Genomic DNA, 27503 nt, shown 5'->3' on the forward strand with positions numbered 1-27503 from the left:
CATAAAAAAATATTTATATCTTATGCTTGCCGAGAAACTTTTTACTTCTGCAACAGAATTATTATTTATAAAAACAAGAAAACAATCATGGATTTCATCGAAAGCTTGGCAAAAACTCGGCCCGAGCTCTTAAGCCCAAAATATAAAAATCGTCTGACATGCTACAGCTGGTGTTCCAGCATTTTTATTTTTGCAGTTGCAATTTTCTTTATACTTTATCGAGCGTTTGTTAATGACAAGCAAACTAAAATAATCACCCAGTTCTATTTCTTCGGACTATATCCTGGTAATGTAATTTTAGAAACTATATTGATATGCGGTTGGACAGTTCCCTTTTACTTAAGTGGCATCACACTTAACGGAGGACTGGCACTCATGTACAGTATATTGTGTTTTACTATACGAATCTTGAGTTTAAGCGTCATAAAAAAGCTGCTAACTCACAATCAATCAAGCACCATTCTGAATGATATTCATAATTATTTAAAAACAATGGAAAAATTGCGAAACATGGAGGAAATCTTCAATTACCCAATTTTTCCTGTCATAGTTGCCAGCATGATCTCGTTGTTCGAATTTGGGTACAACACTTTATTCACGTCAACGGAAAGATCGGTTGATCCATTGAATCCCGTCTCCACCACCAGCGTATTTCTAGTTCTCGCTTACTTCCTTCTGATCTGCATTTCGGCCATTTCTGCGACGGAAAGTTACGACAAAGCACGAGAAATGATTTTCCATTATCTATCGAACAACTTTAAGGATAAATCAGAGTTCAAGATGTATCGCGGTGAACTTAAGAAGAGCTTTGTTCTGACAGCAGGGAAATCCTGCAAGTTGAGGAGAATCTTCATTTTTAGTACTCTAGGAGGTGTAGCAACTTACGGAGTGTTGTTTGCCACATTGAATAAGCAGTAGGGTGGTTCAAAAAAACTTTTTTTCAACTAGAGTTCAGGACACCCCCTATTTATTTATTTATTATTATTTTTTTAAACTTACTCATAGTTCTAGAAAGTCGCCCGTTAAGGTATGATGGGTGAAAATTGCTTCTACTCTTCTACGTTTGAACGAAGCCATTGCCTGTTTTGTGATATTTTGATTGTTGAAATTTTAACCTTAACTTCAGTCGATGAACCCTGCTAAACTCCATTAGATAGCGTTCATAGTTTACCGCTTTTTCGTTTCTTCATTCCCCTGAAATGACACAGTCTTACTAGTAAAACTGTTAATTTACCGAAGCGAGTTGCCACAATGAAGCATTTCCATGCACGTTAATATTACCGAAACATATTATCAAATTATCATGCCCTGCTGGTGGGAGTTTCTTTGCTGAAGCACGCGGGTTACTCGAACATCGGCTATTATTTGTATGAGGATTATGCTGTAAAATTTTTAGCTTCTTACTCAAATTTTAAGAGGGTGCTCAATGACCCCTTAATTTAACATTAGCCGTAGTTTAGAAAATGCAACAAATTTAGAAACATTTCATTTCCCCAGCTGTTTTTTTTTTAATGATTATTTTATTGCAATATATATACATACTAGCATTCCCGTACCCGGCATTGCTCGGGTAATGAAATTAGCAGGGGTTAACAGTGCTTGGTGCACCTATTTTCGAAAATCCCCTATAATAATTACTTATTACCTATAATATATTACTATATACAGTAAAACCTGTAAAGTTGACCACCTTTGTAAGTTGACCACCTGTCTATGTTGACCGCTTTTGTCAGGAACGGAATTAGTCCTATCTTGTATAATGAAGGAAAACCTCTGTAACTTGACCACCTCTCTATCTTGACCACCTGTCTATCTTGACCACTAATGTACCCCAAATTTAGTTTGGATTATTGTAAAAAAACCCTTTGTAAGTTGACCACTTGGTTTATTTTTTAAAACTTAATTTAGCAAATTATTTTATTTTTTTTATTATTTTTCTTATATCTTTCCAAGAATATTTTTGATGTCAGACCAGCATTTTACCAACTAAATAAAACAGCAGCATAACTAAACCTCCTTGAAAGTTTAACCCCCACATTGAAAAACTACTAAGAACCCTTATATTCTAAAAAATTGTTTTTCTTTTGTTGTTCTATTTTGAGTTCAAAGTATTTTTTTCCAGATATTAAAATTAATTGAAAGGGAGAAATCCAGAGAAAATTAGCTGACACATATGGAATTTCCAAAACTAGTATCTAATAAGTGCACCAAATTTCAATAAGGAGTTATTTTGTTGAAAAGTAGATCATCATGGTTATAAATGTATTAAATGTATATGAGAAAAAAAGCGAAAAATTTGTTATTTTTGATTAGCTATGAATTTTTAGACACTATTAATATCAAATAACTTTTTATAAACAATGATTTTTTTGATCAATTTACTGAAATTTTAAATTTACAATATACGTCATTCTGAGAAAATAACCTCCTAAAATATTTGAATAGCATTTTAAATTATTGTTTCAAAGTAATGTTAAGCAATGAAAGTGAGTTGAACGGAAAGAGTAAGTCAATTAGTCAAAAAATGAATACATGGTACAAGAAATGCCAAAAAAAAATCATTACCCCCTTTATAAGTTGACCACCTGTCTAAGTTGACCTCCAAAGTACTGCACCGCAAGTGGTCAACTTACACAGGTTTCACTGTACCTTTTTCTAATTTGGGGAGGATCCCGGGGCCCCTGAACATATATGCCCTTGTCCTTAACCGATCTTTAACTGTTATTAACGATCCTTTTAAAGTATTGATTATCTTTGCAAACACAGGCCATCCACATTTTATTGATATACCTATGTTTAAGCAAGAACTTCTTTGTATACAACATTTTTAATTTTTTTTTCTGGTGCTAAAATTATTAAGCTGCTTGGTGAACTGACTTTGGAGCAAGCTACATAACATTGGCCGTGTGAAAAAAGGTCTTCTCTTAAATCGATCCCTGCTACTTTTAGTGTCTGTCCTTGAGACATATTAATGGTTATTGCGAAGCAAACTTTAACAGGAAACTGCACTCTTCTAAATTCAAAAGGATAGTCCGCCTGTGATGATGTTCTTAAAAACTTCGTTTCTAGTTTTGAAAAAATGAAAGCAACAGACAGAAATATTATGATTTGACTTGAGAAAAGCCTAAGAATCACGTGAGAAACAAAAACAATATCAAATTTATATTTCGCTATCGACCAAAAGTTGAGATGAAGTATTGAATAATGATTTAAATGGAGGAAAGCCTTCGAAAATAAGGGAATTGAATTTCAATGACAGGTTTTAATTTCGCAGAAATTAAGGGGGTTTAATTAATTTCTCCCGAACTAATTGAGATTTCGAAAAATCCTTTCTTAGTGGTTACTTTCGTAATCATGCGTACATGCCTGCCAAATTTCAAGTCTGAAGCTTCAGCGGTTTCGGCTGTGCGCTGATATATATATATATGTTATCTCAGGACATTGATTTTTATATATTAAGATTACTAGTGTATATTATAATGTGTAGCATTGTTTTTCCAGTTCAATGTATTTTTCAACCCTCCTCCCTCCCCACACTCATGAAGTTTGGGGGAGGGGGTTGAGCATCCTCTTTCAGTTGAAATAGGAAGCTAAAATTCTTAGAGTATATTTCTAGCCACAAGTCTAAAAATATTGAAAGGTGTTCTTCTTACGCAGAACAAGCTTTTTTTTTTACATGTATCTTTGAACTACCCTAATAAGAGTAGGCATTGCATTTAATTCATTTCAGTTCAGTAAATGAGGCGTCTCAGTAAGTTCATTTTTAATTTTATCATTAAGAGACTGGTTGGTGGCATTGGCAATGACATTATGAAACTACAATTTTACTCTGTTAACAACATTAACACAGTACTACTTCACTTAGTACGAGGGTTTGGACTTTAATAGTTGAAACCACCACCACCATCCCCGCCAGATCACTTGGTTTCAAGCTATATTGCCATTTCTAGTACGTTACTAAACTAAAATACTTTCGAGTCCATATTCATTCAACTGACATGTTTCCAAAAATATCATAGCTTTACTATTAATGTTAATGGCATGTTTACGATTAGTTGTGAGACGCTAAATTTATAAAGTTAATACTCTAAACCGCGTTAACAAAAAAAAGTTTATAAAATACTTAAAGATAATTATGAAAATTACATGTATCGTACCCATCAGTGGCGGATACAAGGGGAGGGTCATGGGGGTCATGCCCCCCCCCTTAAACCATTGACAATAGTATCCGTCCACATTGTGCTCAAACACTTCATGAATAAATTGTTAACGATTTCAATAGTCTTTTCAATTCATTAACTATTTTTGAATTAAAACACTAGTTCTTTTCATTGCTTATGAATTTAATTTGCAACGTTTAAGACCTATTAGGTGCGTTATTCCTGGGCGATTTAGTTCTTTTTATCAACTCTAAAGTAGTTTCAGAAATTTTTGCGTGCCCCAAGCTGTAGGTTCGTTCATGCGAGGGCGGGAGGGGGGTCATTCTTTAGCATGACCCACCCCCCCTAAACTGGTAGTCTGTATCCGCCCCTAATCATACCTGTCCGTATGTTCAGTAACCTTTTCGATTTCTTTTGCGGTGTATTTATATTTATGAAACCACTAAATCCAACCCCTCAACCCCCCTCCCCCCACACAATGAAAACCTCTGGCTTGATACGACTAAACCATTCGCCCCTTCCATCCAGTTGAAAATTCTATCTACTCAAGTGTTACAAACAGGGGCGGCATTTCACCATTTTATTTGGGGGGTCGAGTTTCTTAAATATGTATAACCCCAAAGCGAAACCAAACACACATTAGCTAACAAGAAGTTGTCATAAAATCGGTTTAGTATGAATGAAATTAGTGTTTAGAAACAATTAAAATTTTGATTCATTGACTAAAAAGTTATTATACAAAACATCTCGCTACTAAAGTTTTTATACCTTTTGGAAAAGTTATAATGCATGATTTTTGGAATTCGGAAAAGCAGGGAATCGTGTTACTAATCTATCAGTACCCAATGTCCTGCTGTTTTGCCAGTTCAGCTAAATGGAAAAGGTTTTTTTTCCCTCCCTTTGTGCTTCGAAAATATTTCTCTAACCTCCTGAGACATAAAAAAAAATCTTTCTCTACTAACTAAGCTGATTGTAATAATTAAAAAATAATTGAAGTAACACAAAGTTACATATGAAAGCACTTTTTATATCTTGCTCTTCAAAATCACCCAGGCTACTTCAAAAACTGTGAGGGGCTTAAGCTTTTCATCATTGAATAATCTAGTCATGTCGGCGTTCTCAGCTTCAATGAGATATCATCTGCCTCCAGCTCTGTTATTCACTATTCCAGACTGATGAGTTCATAACAAGGATGAAACTGCAGTCTCTGGACGTGAAAACCATTCTGTCAGTATACTGCTTGTAATTTTTCTTGCCTCATGCTAAAAATTTTACTCACAGTTGAAACATTTTATTTTTCGTTTTCAAAATCTAATCCAAACAACCATAATCCCAGCCAACCATACAGAAAAATAATTATCATCAAATCTTGTGTTAATTTCATTCGAAACTGAATGTATCACTTCATACAAAATATTCAAAAATCAATGTTTGACTTCACATCATCATGTGGATTTTTGTAACTTTTTTTTTTTTTTTTTTTTTTTTTTTTTTGCGCCTCCTTAAAATTGGCTTGGAGGAAGAATGTTTTTGAAAAATTTCACGATATATTGAAATATACATCTATAAAAAATCTATTTTCAGTTTCAATTGTAGATTGAACTGTGGTAGTATGGTGCACAGATCAATTGTAGACTGAAGTGTGGTTTGAATAGTTTTGATAGAGTAAAGCATTTTTCAAAAACCTTTTCCTGATGCAAACAAATTGGATAAAAATTCAAACGAAGTCATACATGCTAAAAAGGCATGAGCTTTTTCACCATTGAAAGAATCGTTTTGCAATAATTCTTCCAGTAGTCAAATCACTGCTTTGAAGTTATAGAGAACTGTTTTTATCGTTTTAACTCTTGAAAATTATCTTGCGTCACTCCGCGATTGCATAATTATAGAGCCCCATAAAAAGTATTTGGTTGATATGTCTTTTTTTATTCAATAATCACATGCATTTTTAAGAAGTTTCTATGAAAGCATTATAATGTATTGAGCAGCTGAAACGTGTTTCTAGCGGATGAAAGCGATGAACACTCATCAAATAAATATACACTTAAAAAATGAGCGTAAAAGTGAATGTAAAATATCAAGGAATTTTCTTGTGAAAACCATGCTGCCACATTACTTCTCACGGGCCCCTCATATTGGACATACCATCGTTACACTGGGCACACAAGTGTGAAATATTTAGCCTATATGAGGCAATGTCTTCTTTAGTTAAAATTAACCATGGTTCTCTATCAGTTTTCTATGTTCTAAAAAGGCCGAAAATACTTCATGAATTTCTAAGTCATCAACCAAATAATGAAAAACTTTTTCTAGTCTGAGAATGTGTCGAGTTTCATCAAATAGTTGCTGAGAACCAGCGATATTTCCTTTAATGAACATTGATTTCCGACTTACATAAATTGAACTCACCCATTTTCTATCATTCTGCTCAAGAAATTTGGGGCAAAAACTCTTGACCCCCTATTTGCCGCCCCTGGGTACAAACCATAGGTTTGACTTTTTTTCAGCGAATTAAAAAGTTCTGAGCTACATAGAGAATTGAAAACTTTTCAATTTACCTTTCTTAATTTTCTTTTCAAATTTTTGACAAAAACTATCAAGAGCAATTTTTTTCAGTAATTATCACCACAATGAAGTTGTTGTTTCTTTCTTTCGACTATGGAACCTAACCTCTATTTTAAGATTAATAATAAATCTAATTTGCGCAGTTTTTGATTTTCGTGGCATTTCCGTAGAATGTAACACATACGTAAAACGAAGGTCTACTGTAATTGAAATGTTTCCAAAACAATAAACATGTATTTTAACCATCAAATCTATATCTCAGAGCCACATTAGCGTAAGTCAAAAAATTGCGCATTTTTGTTTATTAGTGCATTATGCGAAGAATCCTATTTCGCGTTTTTCCTCTCTCCTGAAAAGTAGCGATAATGTGACTTATGTTTTAATCTGGCTCTGAGGTAAAGAAAAAAGAACAAAACTTCGAAGAAAGAATTACATATAATTAAAAATTTTAAAAACCCCCGACTGAGTCGCAACTGTAGAATTAAGAGGGAAAATTTAAAAATCCTTTTAAAAGCCTTATACGATTAAATATCAATTTCAAGTATTTTATTTACTAACAGAAACTGGCAACAGATGAAAATTTTAAATCATTGCGGTTAATTTCCTTGTCGGCCAACAATGAATTCGGTGATCATTCGCATGAATAAAGACTTAGCCGTTATTAAAATCTGCTTTAAAAAACGTTATAATTCGAATTCTATGTAACATGGAAGTTCCAAACACATTCTAACAGACGCGGAAAAAAAATCTCTTTATTTTGGTATTAAGTTTAAAAATTTTTAAAGATGTTTTCACTGCAAAAATTGCGAAAAACCTTTTAGAGGTTTTTAATTAAAATCTTCGTTAATTAATGTCATCCAAAGACGCAATCTAGCTAAAAACACTCTCGATCAACTCTCCTTTTGAACATATTTTTTTTTTTTTTTTCAAAATCGGTCCACATTCGTTTAGGTGCTAGAGTGCCACAGACAGACACACAGATACACAGACACCTCAAACTTATAACCCCTTCCTTTGTGTTATTTCCTCCCCCCCCCCTTTTTTGTGTGTCGGGGGTTAAAAATAGCAACAGACATTATTTTAAGGTTAATGTTCAAGTTCAAACCAACGTTATATAAAATTAACTTAGTCTTATTAAAAATAAAGTCTAAGTTAAAATAAAGTTTATTTTAATTTAAAAAAATATTCTTAATTGGAATCTTCAATTTATCTTAAGTTAAAAATTAAGTAGCTAAGGAGACTTAAAAGAATATTTATTTCACTTTTTTGTCTACTTAGCAATTCATAATATATGCTGAAGTGAGATTTCGGCCCAGAGAGTACAGAAAATTTAAGATTATTAAAGAATAATTTCATGAGTTCATTCAAATTATAACTGACATTAAAAAAAAGAAGTAAAAATCTAGGAAATAGATTCTCAATAAAAAATAGTCTGTAGATTTTTTTTTTTTTTTTTTCAGAAGCAAGGGGATGTACTTCTTCAGAACCGTAACTTTTCATTGTATTTTCGAAGCAATACTATTGTAACAAAATAGCAGAAACTGTTTTTTTTTTTTTAATTCAAGAAAAACTGTAATACCATTAGTCAAAACTTATATCACTGCAAAACTCGAAAGTAAAGAGACTACAGGTCACATTTTCAAAATTTATTAACAGTTAAAGGATGACAGAATCAGATTTTACATAAGGTTGTTCGAAGACACACAGGAAAAAGAAAATAAAAAGAAATTTCCAAGTATTTTTCCAATTTGTCAAATAATTGCTGCCATCGGGAAAGAAGAAATCTAGAAAAAGAATGAGAAGGAACTATGAATTTAAGAAGAAATAATTACATTTATTAACATGAAAAAATTTCAAACTAACAAATATTTGTTTCATCAATCTTTAGAGGGACTTGTGATGACAGTTAACACTTACTGAAATGCAGTTTTTTTAAGGACTGTTAATCTTGTTATAATAGGAATTTTTAGGAACAGTTGGCACTGTAAATGTTGACGGTTCCAACATACTCAGAATATACGAAATTAATGAAGACGTTTGTGAAACAAAAAAAAAAAAAAAAGTGGGAAACATAACGTTGAAAAAAAAAAACCGAATTAGCAACTGGTTGCAGACATATATTTTGAGGTTTCAAGGAGCCCCTATTTCAATGCGAAAATGTGTAAGCATTTGTATGTTAAGTCATCCGCAGGACCTGATCAACCTCTGAAATTAAGGGAATCTGGGTCTTATTTTTAAGCCCCCCCCCCTCCCTCACCCCTCTTTATTTTGGGAAATTTTTCTAAACATGCACTGACTTGTGCTAAGTGACTTAGCATAATTCTGATTTAAATTTATTCCACCTTACCGACTAACAGAAATTTTGTTCATTACATATGTTCCACTTGAATTCTCAACAATATGCGTAGTAACCTGTTGAATCATATTTGGCACTTCACAAAGGAAATTAAATGTCATAAAAGTAGGAGAATGTGTGGCAAAGTGAAATGGTAAGATGACTTAACATTTTCAAAATGAACAAATTGGAAATTTATTATAAAAATGACAGAACATAAAGAAAGAACATTCTATTTAAAATAAACTTACATTGAAACAGTATTTTTTTTTTAATTTTTGGCAGTAAATTTGAGCCTTAAAAAATGGAAATTTTTTTACCATGGGGCAAAGTGAAAAATTAAATATTTTTCTAATGAAATATTTTTTCTTTAGTTATAGGAAATATTTTTGATCAGCTGAATCAGTAATTAAAAGCTTTAATAAGAAAATGAAAAGATACAGAAACAATAAACTGAAAATTAAGTTAGTTAATTAATAAATATACGGAAAAAAATAAATGAACAAGTAAAAGAGTGAATAAATAATAAAATAAGTGAATGAATGAATGAATAAATCAGTGAATTACAAAATAGAGGAATGTAAATGAATGAGTTAATAAATGAATACGTAAGTTATTTAGTAAATGAATGAGCGATTAAACAAAATAAACTATTTCACTTTGCCCCGCATGCACTCGACTGATAGAAAATATTAAAATACGTATGCATTATGGGCTAACCTTCCCTTATGTATTTTCTATTTCAGACCAGTAAAATAATTACTGTTAATTCTAACCATTGCAGTGATTAAGTGCATAAGAAACGCGGATTTATTTACTTTTAAGTCGTATAAGTATTCGATAATACATTATGTGCTAATCGTCCACTATTTCTGTTTTTTTTTTTTTTGCTTGTCATTTCTTTCTTTGCTTTTTACCATAAAATAATTACCGTAAACTTTAACTATTACAGAAATTAAGCAAAGAACCGCGGAGTTATTTATTTTTTTGAAGCATTTTTATTAACTTAATTCAATAAAAGGAATAGTTCAAAAGAAATATTTAGTAGTAGTTATAACTTTGAAGTTATAACTAAATTTTTTATAAAACTTTTTTTTCGGTGAATGAAATGTATCTTCCAATGTTTTTATAATCATCTTTAAAATGAATCTTAAGATTTTGAAACTTCAAAATTTCAAATGAAATTTATCTAAGTTTGTTGACATAAGCGTGATAAATCTGGAATGCCCCGCCCCCGCCTCCTAAAAATCGCAAAGACCCCCCAAAAGCAAGAGCCCCCCTCAAAAAAAAGTGGAAAAATATCCCTCAACCCCCCCCCCCCCGTAAAAAGCTTCGATACCGCAGTGATCCCCATGAATTCCCCCCCCCAGGTGGGCCCCCCTGTATAAATTTGTATAAAGCATCAGCAAAATGAACAAAATTCAATAAAATACTTGCACTAATGCATAAACTTTTCTTCCCGACTCCCTTTTGAGGCCTAAAATATTTTTCGATCAAATCATAATTGGTTAATATAAAATGATTTTGGGTTTCAAAAGATAAAAATTAGCGTACTTCCTTTCCAAGTAATCTGGAAAGAGTAGCTTACATTACAAAATTAAGCGAAAATAATTAAATGAACAGATCAGATAAATTTGGCTGTGTGATAACTATACATGAGTCAAATCGTCCAATTGTTTAAAAATCATATTTTGATCGTTTAATTAAACGTGAGAAACAACCTATTGCTGCAGTTTTTCATTATGAGCTAATAATAACTGTTTAAACAAAAAATACTGCATTTCTTCTTTAAGCCACTAAAAAATAAACATGCTCCATAAATAGATTTGTTTAAACAAAAAAACTGCATTTCTTCTTTAAGCCACTAAAAAACAAAGATACTCCATAAATAGATTTCCCCTATAATCTGGATTTGGTTAATTTTACTGCAATTTCAAAAGTTATAGAGTTTATAATTTCAGTCTTTCGTTAAAGATATAATAACTTGTTTTTTGATTTTCTCCAAACCATAAAGGAGCTTTGTACCATAAATACATGCGTATTTTTTCCCCTTTAAGCATCTTCTTGAATATTTCAGTTGAAATTGCAACTGGTTCAAAAAATCATCAATTCATGCATTGTAGACCCTTGCATGAAATCAAACTGCACTATTTTTTCCTCAACGTAGGAAAAAATAAATACACAATATATCTATTTCTTACCTGATTTTCTTCATTTATTCACTTCCAGTAGTATGACAGAGCTGGGTTGTAAAGACCAGCAGGGTTATAAGCAGCATAGTTGTAGGCATAGGGGTATGCAGCTGCGTGGGTGTTGTAGTAGTATGGCCACTGTGCAAAAGTGCACACGGCCAAGGCAACCAGAACAAGAACGGCAAACTATAAAGAAAAGAAAAAAAAATTATTTGAATTTTGACATCTGGAATTCAAATTATGTTTTCGCAATCACGAGTGTGTGTGTGTATGTAGGCGTGTGTGTTTGTGTCTGTGTGCAGGCATGAGTGTGTGTATGTGTATTTGTGTGTGTATATGTGTAGGTGTGTGTATGTATGTGTATTTGTGTGTGAGTAGGTGTGTGCGTAGTGGTGTGTGTATGTGTGTGCAGGTGGGTGTGTATGTGTGTGTAAGTAGGTGTGTATGTAGGATATGGACGCAACCTGGAGACGATTTTCGCTAGAGGAGCAGCATCGTGAGGCGGCCGGCCGACGGTGGTGCTGCAGAGGGAGGCGGGAGGAAAATAAAATCATAGAACATCAAAAATGGTCAAGTGAGAGCAGTAAGCAATGTGATTGCTCAAAAAAAAAAAAGGTTATTGCTGATGTAATTTCTTTTATACACGTTTGTTATGAGGAATTAAAGCTGCACCTTGTAAACACAATAACTATTATCAGATTTAGACCAAATTTAGTTTATAATAAAAACTGTCCACGAAGCAGTAATATTTTCGTTGCAACAACAACCAATGTGATGCAGTGCGCTATAGTATTACATTGAGCTGTAATCATATTTGCCAAAATCATACACTCTGTTTTTTCAACAATCAACCTTTCTATTTAGAGCTAAAACAACTAATGTCACTTATAACTCAATTATAACGAAAATTAATTTAGATTATGTGTACATTCCCAATGAACCATGAGCAATAATACGTTGAAGTGTCCATAATTTCGTTGTGTTTGGGTGTAAAAGTTAGGTTGAGCCAGAAAGTAATTAAGAAACTTTACGACAATTTTTCATAGAACTGATGTTTTTTACATTAAATATTGTTACTCTAAAGTATAGAAATATATATTTCTCAAAGTTGTTTTTGGGGGGACGCCATAACTTCATCAAACTTTATAAGTAAGGCTTCATTTTGAAGATTTTTTTTTGCCTCTTCCTGCGGAAAGTAAACAGACAACTCGCGTCTATTTCTCAAAAAATTCAATTTATTCAGTTTCTTTTTTTGACTAAGCATTGGTTTAATGTATAGCACTTTACGGGGGAGGTCTCATAGCTCAACTGGTTAGAGAGTTGTAGGTTCGATCCCACATGGGCAAAGAAATGTTGTTTTTGGATAACTAATTTTCCTCCTCAGAACTTCGCTTCAAATTTTCATGAATATATAATTTACACTCCTTGCAAGATACTAACCCGTGATGACGTTGTGTTAAAATCTGATATTTGGTTAATATAAAAGAGCTCACAACTAAAGAAGAAAGTAATGATTTTTCAGTCAAAAATAAACAATATTTTTATTTTTTACTTTGTCCCTGCGCTTTCATAATAAGTTTTTTGTTTACAAATTGGGATACACTTCGCCATCAATTAGGGGATATTCAGATTCCCATTCGGCATTTCAAGCGCTATCCGGAAATGTTTTTTTTTTTTTTCCTAGATTCATCAAAACAATTTTCAGGATAATTAAACTTGTAAAAAAAGAGGACGAACGGAACAGTTGAACAATTCTAATTATCGTAAGTGATTGAAGAACTAAAGTAATGAAGCAATGCAAAACATTTGGGATCAGTCGTATTATTTTATTTTCATTACATAGTGGGATACGAATTCGTCCTTATTTGGAGTAGATTTAGCTTCCATTTGCCAATTCAAGCTATTCTTAAGTGCAAGTTTTCTTCCCTGTGTCCCAAAAAAAATTCTGATTAACTAACAGTTCTTGAGAAACTGAGGACAAAAACTGAACAGTTGAACATTTTTATGAATCTTGAGCTATCCTCATATAAATAATAGCTGATGGTCGAGTAACCCGCGTGTTTCAACAATGAAACTCGCGCCACGGCATGATAATTGATAATATATTTTGGTAATGTTTGAAATGCAGGGAAAGGCTTTATTGTGACAAGGCTGAACTCGATCAGGTAACTTAACAGTTTTACTGGTAAAACTGTATCTTTTTAGGGGAATGAAGAAACGAAAACAATTAACGCTGTCTACTGGAGTTAAGGGTTAATCCACTGGTGTTAAGGTTAAAATTTCAACTATCAAAACATCACCAAACAGGCAATTGCTTCGTTCAAATGTAGAAGAGTAGAAGCAATTTTCACCCTTCATACAACTTGCCCTTCATACTGACGGGCAACTTTCTAAAGAATAATATTCGAAACATTTGTAACCAGTAACAAAGCATTTAAATAATAATCATTACTGTTCGGCTATAACTTACCAAGAAGTTCATCTTGAAGGATCACTTGCTAACTCACTGCAGGAGAATAAGCAAATATGAATCCAATGCAGGCAGGTTCTCCTTTATATACCACTCTCAAAACGAGAAAATCACACTTGGGAACAAAACAAAAGTGACAAGTCCTTGATATGAAAAACCAGGTTTATTTGAAGCACCTCCACCTCTTGAAGGGGTGTGGCAGAGTGATGCTTCAGAAGATTCTATCCTACACAAGCCCTCGGGCAAGCAACCTTGGAGGTTTTCCCTTCATTTGTGTCGGAACCCTTCCAAAATCAAACCATCTCGACTTTCGACACCCTTTGCACTTGATTCTTTTCCATTTCTTTTTGTCCTTTTTAAGTCTTGATGTCTCAGTTGCCCCTCCCTTCAGCGCTAATGTATAACGGCATACTGTAGAAATTTAATGATAACAGTATTTGACCTTCGTTTGAGTTAAGGAAATGGTTAGATAAGCTAAACGGAAAGTGTTAAATAGCTTGAATTTTAAGTGCTAACTCTTAAAAAGTATAATCATTTATCTTTCAAAGCAAAAAATTAACTAGAACTTGGTAAAATTAAAGTCTTTAGTCTTGAATTGTGGTCAATGAAAATTTAAAACTCCCATGAAGATATACATAAACATGTATACATATACAGAGTAAAAGCACCGAATGAGGAGGGAGTACCTAACATGATTAGAATAACAGTAACAACGATAATAATAATAATAAATAATAATATAATAATAATAATAATGAGCGTAAAATGAAATTCAGGATTCTAGGATTAAAATCATTCCAGTTTAAAAGCCTAAACCAGATAATCAGGGCCCAATTTTAATATCGGTGGGCTCTAGACCAAGTAAATTTTCGCGGCCCCCCATGCAGCAAACCTTACTCGTTTAGTCATTGACTGAAACAATTTTAGCCATTTAGTGGCCCTTAAAAAGTGGTGCCCCAAGTCATGACTTAGTTGACCTATTTAGCAATCAAGCATTGCCCATAATTTTAGCTATAAGTTTAATATTTTTTCAAAAATTAGGGAAAAGTTTGTTTACAAGGTATGGCTCCTATTATGTGGTGACACGAAAATAAAACAGGATAACAACTACTGGAATTTCATAAATCAACAATTTGCGCTTTAAATAAATGTTCTTTTAGATTACCAGCGCAGTCTGTATAGGCACTTTTGAGGCTTTTTCGGCACCTCCCCCTCCCCCTCCCTGATCATCACCCACCTGATAGTCTGAAAATGATCCTTCGCAATCACACATACAGCACCGTTTTCATCTTCACACTATCACGTCTCCAATCTTCCTTTCCTGAAGAAAAAAAAATAAGTTCACACCATATTGCGTATTTTGCTCAATATCGCACAGTACCCCATATCGCGCGTTTTCCCAACCTACCTTATCACATGCATTTATTATGCTTGAAATCAAATAAATTCTAAAAAGGCATACATTTTACGTTAGTAACAACTGATAAAGTTATTATTATCAACGTAAAAGAAAGGTGCATCCTGATTACTATATCCCTATAAAAAATAAATAAATAAATAAATAAAAATTTAAAAAAAAAACTTGGAACTATGAAACAAGCAAGTCTCCATAGTTGCATATCAGATCTCTGTTTTCTGGTTACAACGCAAAGAATCAACTTTCAGACAACTACAGTTGGGGCAAACTTAACCTGGCAACATTGTAAAGGCTACGCAGATTCTAATCACTGCATTACGACGCTGTCAGGTTAGGTGTGTCCCAACAATAGTTTCGAAATTCTCCCTCGATTTCAGAAGTATGTATTAAAAAAACCACCAAGGCAACCTCTTGGTGAGGGACAGACTTGATCCTACACAGAGTGCATTCTGTATCTTGAAAAGGAGTGAAAATATGAAAAAGGGGACGTGCGCGCATGCAAAGTGAAAAAGTCATCTTTTTCAACAGGAGTACACTTCCATGAAAAAGGCATATTCTTCTGAAATGGCGTTAAAAATGATATGCATATACTGAAACCAACAGTCTTGACTTTCCACTACCTAAAAATATTATATATTTTGTTTAAATATTCAGCGTGGGTTTTTCTCACCCGTAAAAATCTCTCTCTAAGATAAAAACAAAAACCGGGAAAATAAAATAAAAGTAACAAACAAACAACCAAAAAAATATCTTGGAAGACACGTGCAAAACGTCTACTAATTACTCCTAGAATGTCACATGAATCTCTTGTATTTTGCGCAATGAAGCTTTTTACCTTACACTTTTCCTGCACTGTAAAAAAAATCCGGAAACATTTCTGAGTATTTCGGAATCCTCTTTCTGTAATGTCCAGAAACGTGTCTGAGTATTTCGGAATCCTCTTTCTGTAATTTTCAGAAACGTTTCTGAGTATTTCGGAATCCTCTTTCTGTAATGTCCAGAAACGTGTCTGAGTATTTCGGAATCCTCTTTCTGTAATTTTCAGAAACGTTTCTGAGTATTTCGGAATCCTCTTTCCGTAATTTCTAGAAAAGTTTCTGAGTATTCTGTGCAGCTGTGGTTCATGAAAGTTTCGAAAACGTTTCCGAGTATTTCGGAATTCTCCAAACAATTTTCAAAAACGTTTCCGAGAATTTCGGAATCCTTTTTCCGTGATTTTTTCTAAAATATAATTCTTTATTATAGTATTGCATACCATATCAGTTTCAATTCTTTCATATCTAAGAGCAATAATACAAGCAATTTTAGAATCATTCGTGGATTTTTTTTTTTTTTTTTTTTTCTGAATTTCTAATGACAAATAGCATGGTTAACAGCATAACAAATGCACAGTTATAAATTTTTGAAAAATTATGAAATAATCTAGTAGTTTCATTCCTAATCACAAAATCATCGGGGAATTGGAGTGGGGGTACCTTCTGAAAAGTGGGGATTGTTTGTTAAAAAAGCTTAAACTTCAGTTTTTCTCTCAATATTTTCAAGACAAAACTATCAACATATTGTATTTTTAATGCAGAACTTAAAAACATATCTTGTATCAAACTTGATAGCTTAGGACTTACCTACCCTTCGCGTTCCGGAATTCGTTCACCTCAAGTCAATTTCTCTGACGAACAAAGTGTACCGAAAAGTACCAACAGAGAAATTGATGAATTTAAATATGACACCAAGTCCCCCTGCTGGAACCATTCGGGTTGATTCTTCTGTTCTTGCCCTTTTCCAGCTCATCACAAATATAAATACTTATTCAAAATAGGTTGCTGATTTTATTTTTACAGTGTGCGCAAAATGCATTATATATTTTATTTATTAAAACATTGAACTCTATTACATGATTATTCCATTTCATATATACGAGAATCCCCCCCCCCCACCATAAGAGTGATGGTGCACCCATAAAGTGCTATGAAGCGCCCACCCCCCCTTGAAAAAGCAACATCATATACATTATAAATCAAAGTATCATATAAATTATAAGTCAAATACTTTAATATGGTGTAAAAATACAAAATTATTTTATTAAGTCTTTTTTTTTTCTTTTTTTTTTTTTTTTTTTTTTGCTTTTGGTAAAATTGAGGCTTGTAAAACGAAAAAAATGAAGACACTTTTAAATACATATATGTATCTATTTGTTAAAGAAATTAATACACATTTAACTAATTTAAAGCGTTTCGCTAATGCAAATATTTAAAGAGATATCGTCATTTAGATAATACTGAAGCACTATATTCCTAATTACAAGAGATAGTTTTTTTTTTTTTACTTCATACAATCTAGCTACACTGTTTACAAGAGAATGAAAACATGTAACCTTAAAGACGAACTATCAAACCTGACAATTTGCATATTATAACATTTAATTCATAATGCTTGATACATAAATGTTCAGCCAAATATTAACTGAGATTGACACATAAAAACAAAGTACACAATAACATTTATTTAAAGTTTTTTTATAATTTTCAATTCATAAAATTTACAGAATAAAACTAGACACACTTGCACGTTAAATATGTGTTCTATGTAATGTAAAATATTTTCAAATTGCAATAGTTCACAACGAAAAAATGATACTGAAGAAAATAGTTTTTTTTAACGAGATTTATATGAACTAAATCTTTTTAAAGTAATAGAGTTGCAAAGCGACTTACCTATTCGTCGGTGGTGGTCTTTTGCAGGCTTTGGTCACCAAAAAGGTGATTTTTATGATAGAATAAAATTCTGCCAACAAAAATTACCCATTTGGTAGAAAGAAGAAAAGTATCCAAGAAAAAAGTAAATTATCTACACAAGTTATGCGACGCAATGAATTTACATGGCGTCCTCTCGGCAGTTATTTGGTTTTTAATTTCAGTTTGTATTCCTTCCGCGAGCATGCGTCGAGAATTTGCACTTCGTACTTAAAAATAAGTGACATAGCTTCAAATTCAATCTCATGACGATACATAAGCAAGAAAATATAAGACTTTAAAATTATCTTCAGTGAATTCATGCGAGGAACAAAACTTTTACTAATCCCCTTGATGAGTGTTACTTCGCATACATGAGTCAGCACTTGTTTTCATTGCGTGCTTTCGAAAGTTTCAGTTTGGATTTGCTGCTAGACTATAAAATTGCCGTGTGAGCTGCGCATGCGTCGACTCTTACTTTCTTGCTAAACGGGAAAGGTTTTTGATTATAGCAGAAAACTGCGGAGGGCGTACGAATCTGTGTATTACGGAAAACTTTTTTGTATATTCGGAGAGTTTTCTGAGATTTTTTACAGTGTGCAGTTGTTATATTTTAAATAGAAAAATTTTCAATCAATATACCAGGGCTGTTCAATAAGTAATAAGACTAAATTTATAAAAAATACAAAACAATTCTAATCGTTATAATTTACAGGGATTTTTTTAAGAATAACTTCGGCGGGACTAAATGAATATATTCCAACGTTCTGTTCACATCTTAAAAACTTGTGAACGTTAAGCTAATGAGAGCTTTTTCAAAACCGCCTCCGCAGAGTTTAGACATGCTTTGTTGCTTTCAAAATGCTTGCCTCGAAATGATTTCTTACGTTGAAGAAACAGCCAGAAATCACTGATGTAAAATATTTCTGCGATTCACCTTGATGATATTAGCAGTGTTAATCATTGTCTCTGTGATGGACGTTGAAGATTGTTCCTCAAGTTCAATATCTTCCATATTTTGCTTGCCTTACTTAAAAGTTTCATGCCAGCAAAAAGTACTGACTCTAACCATTGCTTCATCGTTGAAAATTTCACGTATCATAGCAAGGATCTCCGATGCTGATTTTTGCAGACTGGTCTTGTAGGCGCCCACCAACAGTTCAATCACGTGATACTCAGAAACATGAGTCTGTACGAGCCAACTATCGGTAGCTTTTGTTAATACAGACAACAAACATTTTTCATGCCACAGAAATTAGCATTCCGATGAGTAGTTTCGCGGAAGTAAAATTAGTCATATTACTTATTGAACAGCCTACGTATTTTACCACATTAATATCTGAAGCTTGTTTTATTTTTTTAATAAGAGCACTAGAAAGAAATCAGACTACCCAACAATGTACAAAGAGATACGTAATGACAATTACAAAGAGGGATTATTACAGATGGATAAACAATCAAAGTTAGAATGCACATTTCAAACCGCACTGGATCCAGGCCGGATTAAGGGAGGGCAGGCGGGGCTACTGCCCCGGGGTCTCCACAACAAAGGGGTCCCCGCAATAAAATTTTTACAAAATATCCTAACTTTCACGGGTCAGCAAATTTTACGTTTTTTCTCCCCTATAAATAATAATAATAATATAAAAAAATAAACAGCAGTAATTTCAGGATGTATTTGTTATTAAAGTGCTGATCGAAAATATCGGTTATATACATATATATCAAAATATTCGGATACATAAAGCATCGGATATTTTCGAAAATATGATGACCTTTTCGAACTTTGATTAGGGGCCTCCACTCCTTCGTTGCCCCGGGGCCTCCACACTTCCAAATCCGGCCCTGACTGGATCAATCTTTAACCTTGAAGAAATCACAATATCTGTGTGTGTGTGTGTGTGTGTGTGTGTGTGTGTGTGTGTGTGTGTGTGTGTGTGTGTGTGTGTGTGTGTGTGTGAATGCACGTATGTATGTTGGATGATCTTTAATTCGAAGTTCTATAGAAAAAATTTTGTGGCTAATCAGATACAAAAACCAAACCATTACTTAACTTTCATTATTTACAGTTATGTCGGGATCGCAAATGCAAGGGAAAACGCCATAGGCGACTCTTTGCAAGTGAATTGAATATTGTGACGCGTTCGTAGCAACTTCAAACTTTCTTTGAATGACGACACAGTTCTTGAGAAAAGCACATGAGATTTATTTACAGCTATGTACAGGAAACGTAGTTACAACTGCTAAATCAATCATCAGCAATTAAGCAAATATCAATTAACACCGTAAACTCAACGATGGCACACGTATTTACATCCAAATACGCAAAAACACTGCTCAAAGGCTTCACAAAACAGAGCTAATACATGCTCTCCAGAGCACAACTCATATGATTCACAAGCAAAAACTAACTTTCTCATTCAAATGCCACACGCCTTTTATACTGCTTTGGAAAGTTCGACGGAATTCTACAACTTTCTCATATTTTCTTTTTAAGCCATTCACAAATATTATCATTCAGAAATGAGGGGAACGTATACTTCAGTCGAATGTTAGGGGGTTGTATGTACATTACAAGAAACTATTTACAGGTTACGTCACGAAGACAACTTTAGATGGAATATAATGGAATAAACGCTAAATTTAGCCAGATTGCAACAAATTAATCACAAAAAGAATTACTATTTACAGAATTTGTAACAATATTTATAAGAGTACAGCAAATGTACGAGTCAATGAGGGAAAAAAAGAGTCATTGTGACCTTTGATTTTTTCGGGCCATTTTAAGAGAACAACTTATTGTAAGCAGTATAGTTTCGAGCTTTATAAAATTCATAAACATGAGAACATAATTAAATCAAAAAAATAAAATTAAATGAAATACGCATGTCACACTCTGAGAAAGAAAAAAGAGACAATACCCCTGCAGCAGTAGGCAACCCGTCGATCCTTACAACATTCTGGAACTTTTTTTATTCTTCAGAGTACCATTTAAAAGCATTATTTTTTTTGCAAAAGAATTTGACTGAACTTCTAAAGCAAAAGTTATTCAAAACAGTTCCAGAACTTTTTACTATAGCTGGAAGCTGGAAGTGCCCCAACTTCTAATATTTAAGAGAAATATTTATTTCTTACTTTTGCTATTGAAAAATCTCCAGAAAAGGAAAAACGAATCTATACATCAGCGATTCCCAAAGTGTGTTCCGAGAGATTCTTGGGTTCCACCGAAGTTTTAGAAGGGTTCCGCCACGAGTTGCATAATTTTATTATTTTCCACAGTAATTTCAGAAAAAGAGAAACTTTCAGTGATAAAAATTATTGCACTAATAGAAGTATCATCATTAGAAGTCATAGTATCATCGTAATGCCAGCAATAAAAGAAAAGAAAAAAAAAGGCACTATCTGATTTAAGGAAAGTTCTTGATGAAACTTCAGAAGTAGTTAATTTTTTTCAATTCTTGTTGCCACCGGTGTGTGCAAGATTTATGAAGATTAATTATCACAAATCCAGGGCTGCGGAGTCGGAAGGAAAATGGCCGACTCCGACCCCGACTCCTGGATTTTGAAATACCCGACTCCAACTCCGGTTTTTTTTTATTGTATTTTCTCTATTCCCTCTCCCCCTTCAAGGAAAGGGGTAAAACCTCTTAACAAAAATTGAAATATCAATTCTTTTTTATGAAAATTTCGCATTTTGTATTTTATTGTAAACCCAAGACGCAAACAACGTTAGAAGTTCAATTTAAAAATCAAATTTTCCAATAGTTACGAGTTTAAAAGTGCGATGACTTAAAAATCCCTTTAAAAAAATGAAAGGGATTACTTGTAATTTGCCCCCTTTTAATGCTTAACAAATAGATATTGATCAAATTGTGTGCTTTCAATTTTTGAAAGCTGTAACTTGAGAGAAAAAAATCTTTTTTTTCTAAGTCTAAGTTCTTGAGAGGAGGTGGTTTGCCTCTGGTGACACCCATCTGGTAAGTGACACTCAAAGTTAATTTCAGAGTTTATAAAAAAATATGAATATTTTAATCCTGAAAAATTTCCCGAATACATTTTAAGTTATATTTCATCAATAAAATTTCAACGAAAATAGAGCACATATACGTCAGAGCAAATTTTACACAAACTGCGGCAGTATACAAATTTGTACGAATAATTTTTACTATATCTATGTTTCTTCTTCGCTAAATTTTTAATTTAAATTTTATTGGCTGCTTTAGAATTAATCTTAATATGAAGATTTTAAGATTAACTACAATTATTGAGTGTTGTAACCAAGAAATCATTTACACTTATTTTGTTCCATACTTTTTAATGAGAACCAAGCTTATAGAAATAGTCTTAATAAAGAAAAAAAAAAAAAGATTATTTTATAGGATCTTTTGGATTATTTCTTTCGCACCAGAACTTATTTGAATTTGCCGATCACCCTTAAAAGTTTCCACTCAGCTACGGGCTTCGACTTACTAAATTGTTACATTCCTTTAACTATTTTATAACTGAGATCGAACAAAAATCTATATTTCTATTTTTATTCGAAATAGATTACTTGAAGGCAACAAAACCGTTTGCTGACGGTTGCTATTAGTTAAGTGAAAAAGCAAGCAAACTAGGGGACGGCTACAGAAAGTTCGGTAAGCACTCAAGCTAGCTGATTGCCGTAATGGCAGTTATTTTCTCATTAGTAGCCTTTTATAGATGTAATTTAACCAATTGGTAGTCAGTTTTTAAAAAATGCAAGGAGAGTCAGTGAAAATTAAAGAAAAAAAGAAGCCCGGTGTCGGAGTCGGCATGTTTTCTAACGACTCCGACTCCAACTCCTTTACCCCAAAATCAGTCCGACTCCGACTCCACAGCCCTGCACAAATCACTACATTTTGGTACGAAATACGATGCCTATCCAAAACAAACTTTTGAAAAATTGTACAAACTTACAGATGAACTGCCGATTTTTCAGCTGGAGCGAAAGACTAATATCTTTAGCAGTTTTTAACGTTTTGCATGACGTCGTTTATCATAGTCAGCCTATCTGTTACCCATATTTTTGGGGAACTAAACTAAGTCTGTATTTTCATTCAAGGAGAAAGTTACCTCTTTTGTTGTGAGAGATAAAATGATACAGTAAAAGGAAAGCTGAGTCTTTGGATTCTCTGCCTAAGAGGAAACAATGTTGAATATTTTCATTTCAAGTGAAGTTCTGCAAGAAACCCATCTCTATAGAGAAAACGCAATGCAACTATTTCGTGATATTTAAAAAAGCATTATTGGTCATTCGAGAGACCTTGCGAAATACTTCCCGCTCGCTCATAACGACTCTGAATCGACTACACAAAATCTGTTTACCGAATGACATTGTTCATGCCACAGTTGAATCATTAAGTGAACTTCAGAGATTTTCTGAATTAAAAGACTGGTTAGGTTCTTTTTCATTCAATTAATCTCGGGTTGGTGTTGAAGAGAAATACTAGTTACCGGCTAAGAGAGCTCTTAACTTAATACAGTAGACCGTAGACCCTCGTTTTACGCGGGTTCATTTTACGCGGTTTCGATTATGCGCGGTTTAAGATTTGACACCTGAATTTTATTTTACGCGGATGAGTTTCGGTTTTATCTAAATTCCTAAAGATTGCAGATTACATGTAATAAACTGCATTTTGGCGTGCTAATAATCGAGCTTGGGCTCACTGGAAATATTTTATGCGATTGGTTTCTGAGCTCTTTCCAGAAGTAAAGTTATTAAACTAACACAGTTCAGAACTCACTGGAAGAAGTGCTTTTAGGAGTGACAAAGGAGGCCAAAACCAACGGGGATACCGACTGCGGTGACGCACAACCAAAAACGCTCACATTGAAATTTTTGAGCCATTCCTAGACAATAGAAATGATCTTTCTGATTTGCTAGTGAAGGAAGATTCTATCATGGAAATGATAGTGGTCATGGATGCGTTAATGCTCTGCAAAGAATTGCAGAGAAAAATTCTTAATGATTGCCAAAAGACTATCATAGCCAACTCCTCTTTATAAACAGAGCACGAAATTAATTTATGTTTTCTTTGTACATGCTGTGCTTAAAAGTCGATTTAAGTACACATTAAATTTATTATACAATTAGTCACACTAGAATGAAGTATTTTGTTATCTGCAGAACCAAACCCCTACTTTAACAGTTAAACACTAGTATTAGGTCTCAATTTACTCGGCTTTGATTTACGTAGCATTTCCGTGGAACGTAACCCCCGCGTAAAACGAGGGTCTACTATATCTTAAAACAGCTTCGGTCCGTTACAAATTATCAATACAATTAAAACTACAGTGGTGGTAAAACAAATTGCATCACCCTCGCATTTTCACAACAATGGGATATGTGAGAGGTTTTGGTAGACCGATTAACGATGAATGTATGTGAAATTACTTCGGTACTGAAAAGGTCGATATTCAAATCTAAATTATCGACACATCGGCATACTGAATTTGCAAAACCTGCTTCAGAAAGTATAAAAATCAACATCAAAATAAAGGACTGTCAGACTGACTCCTTTCAAAAAAAAAGTTTAGGCACAAAATTTATATTTTTTCCCCGAAAGAAATAATGTTACGAATAAAATCTGTACTCAACACAGCTAAATTGCCATTTTATCTCAACACTGTAATTTATTTACTACTTGATGAAATTATAAAAGGCATTTTCAGGACGAGGCTGACTACGTAGTAATCGTATCAGCCTATACGGTGGTGGGTGATTGTGAAAGTGATGCGTATTTTATCATTGGAACATTAGGTAATACATTCCTAAATTAATGCTATAAAAATTTACAACAGGGCAAAAAAACGAAAGAATACTTGCGATTTACGAAAAGTGCTTCCAGTTAGCTGAAAAATGAGCGGAGCTGCGCACTAGAAGGACGAGCACACTGCTCGTCCTTCTGCTTAATGCAAGAAAAATGGGGCCGTTTCCGAAATTTTAAAAGCATTTTTTTCTGAAAGAGCATGCTTAAAAACATAGAATCTGACCATTACTTAAATAATTTGACAAAGTTAAATATTTTAAAAAAAATATTTCAATCGGTGCGCAGATTCAATTTTATTTTTTACGCTTCTGCATATGACATCACAAGTGATGAAACGCCATTAGTACAGAGCGCAATATTCAATTCACGTCTTCACTCAAATGTACTGGCAACGATATGATTGATAGCAAGCGTAGAGCGCAGTTTTTAATTCGCTTCTGAAGTATCATAAGCTGGAAGCGCGGTAGACAGAAAGCATCAGTATTCATCACGCCAGTGGAGTATGCGCCAAAGTTCATCATTTGTGATGGCATAAAAAACCACGCCTTGTTTGAAATATCGGCCACTTAAAATAATTAAAAATTAATCGTTTTGAAAATAAAAGATTTTCTTCACTCCATGCGATGTTGTTGTTTTTTTTTTTTTTTTTTTTTGCTCATTCTATCAACTTCAGTGACTAAAAGCAGTACTTTTGACGAATGGAAACAACCCCATTACATATTACTGCTATTGACTGATGTTTGGTGGTATGTATATTAATGCGGGAACTCATCGCAATATGTGGTTTTTAATTATATTTCTATAATAAAGCATGTTTCGGTTTTTATTTATTTACGCATTTTGTTAACTGCAAATTCAAAAGCGTTTATTTAGAGATAAGAACAATTGATCTGTGTATCTTTTTTCATTAACTACAGAACAATAATTACTTTGGATCGCAAGAAATATCTTATTTTTGTGATCAAAATAACGAAATTTTATATCACATACAACGATGCAACCAACAAAATGTTCCTCTTTTATTACATGAACAATTGAACATGGAACAAATTTTAACTGTCGTATCGCTAAAAAATTAAATTTTTTTTTTTCTTTTTTGTGAAAATGGAAAAATGTTGACGCCTGCTGCATTTAGAATATGCTGAAAGAACAAATGTAAGTATTTAAATTTAAATACTAACAACTTTTTAACTAACCGCGCAAAACAAATTGTTTTTTGAACTGCAATAGAAAATTAATTCCTTAATTTCAACCAAGGACAATTATTTTGGTCAAAACTATTATGTTAGCAACATTAAGTCACTCGTATATTTTTTTGCATCCATCTTCCCAATTATTTTTCCCTAATTTTAGTTTTTATTTGTTACTTCAATTTGTCCGGTTTTTTCCTCCAAATAAAATCCAATCATTTAGCTCTACTAGAACGAATGTCAGGACACACCCATTGTCCTTGAACGGAACAATGTTCAGCTGCTTCAGAGCTTAATAAAATAATAAAAGATTCTGCATCATCCCATTTTTCGACTTCAGTTTCTCTGAGTTTCTGAAACCTTGACGCGTACCATTGGAAGCCTGGTACAGAACTAAAAATCTTTTAAGTCACGCTCCTATTAGCAATCTAAGCAGCCTAACGATTGGAAAACAAAAATAATTTATGGAAAAAAATAGCGAATTCAAGGATGAATTTACCCGATTAGTTTGATGATTTAAATTAGTTTTTCCGCTATAGGTCTTTTACTTCAAACTTTCATGAAAAATTAACGATTTTTTGTGACTTTTTTGGGAAAATTTAGTTTCTTAAAGCTATATTCAAAACATAATCATTACAAATTATTAAATCCTAGGTATTATGATTTTAAGAATCATCATGCACAACTGCCATATCTAAGCGTTTAAAGTTTAAAAGGATATTGTATATAGAATATAGAGATAAGAACAAGTACAAAGAATTTTCAATCTGAAGGAAATTGCAAAAAAAGAGAGAGCGAGAGGGAGAAAATATTCAGAAAATATTTTCAACAGTGGCAATGGGCCATGCGACTCCTATCTACCAATCACAAAACGAATTAGTGACTAAAAGAAGTTATGTTCAGCTACGGTATGGTGAAAATAATAAGTATAAACTTGATTTGTCGATAATATAAACTTTTCCACGCCTAGTTTTCAAAACACCTGCATTCAATCCAAGGGCGAGCACAGGGGAGGAGGGGAGGAAGAAGGGACACCTGTTAGCCCGGACCCGAGCCTGAAGGGGGGCCCAATATTTTTATAATGAGGGGTGAAATATAGGGGTAAACAATGTGGAAGGAGCCCGTATAAGTCATAAGTCATTTGTGACGAGCCACAAAATTTCTGTGCACACCCGATTCAATCGCATGTGTTTTATCCTTTCACTTTTTTTTTTTTTTTCAACTCAGGTGGCCGTTGTAGTTTCATCTTCCCTGTTGTTAGTGTGAATTCCAAATGGCGTTTCCTCAAATATTCAACCACTCCTTTTTGCAGATACTGCTCTTTACCTTCTCACGACACTTGGTCCCCCGACTTAGAAAAATTAATGTTTGTTGTTTTTGATTAAAATCCAGTAATTTCCCCCCCTTCCCCTTCCAGAAAAAATCGAAATGACATGCCTGCTTATAGCGTCAGAGAAGATTTACTTTATTAGTATACAGTTTCGGATGTTTTATAGAATAACTTTCATAAAGTATTTATTAAGAAAGGCATGAGCAAAAAACTACTTTTTTTTTACTCTCCCTAAAAGTTCCTGAAATTTGTGTGTAGTGCTTCGCTACTTTTCCTGCCTCAAGAGAGTCGATGTAAAATAAGCGAATTTACAGGATTTGCACG

At 33.4% G+C, this 27503-nt stretch overlaps 1 long non-coding RNA gene across 1 annotated transcript; it reads right to left on the reverse strand.

Moving 5' to 3' along the window:
- Positions 1–8356: 8356 nt before the first annotated feature.
- LOC129226109 (uncharacterized) lies at positions 8357–13880 on the reverse strand. Its single transcript, XR_008580770.1, has 3 exons — positions 13723–13880; positions 11262–11438; positions 8357–8509 (listed from the first exon to the last, which is right to left on the reverse strand). It is a non-coding gene; the product is annotated as an uncharacterized LOC129226109 (long non-coding RNA).
- Between the last annotated feature and the right edge of the window lie 13623 nt (positions 13881–27503).

Source organism: Uloborus diversus, chromosome 7 (assembly GCF_026930045.1).
Source record: "Uloborus diversus isolate 005 chromosome 7, Udiv.v.3.1, whole genome shotgun sequence".
In the NCBI taxonomy this organism is placed as follows: Eukaryota; Metazoa; Arthropoda; class Arachnida; order Araneae; family Uloboridae; genus Uloborus; species Uloborus diversus.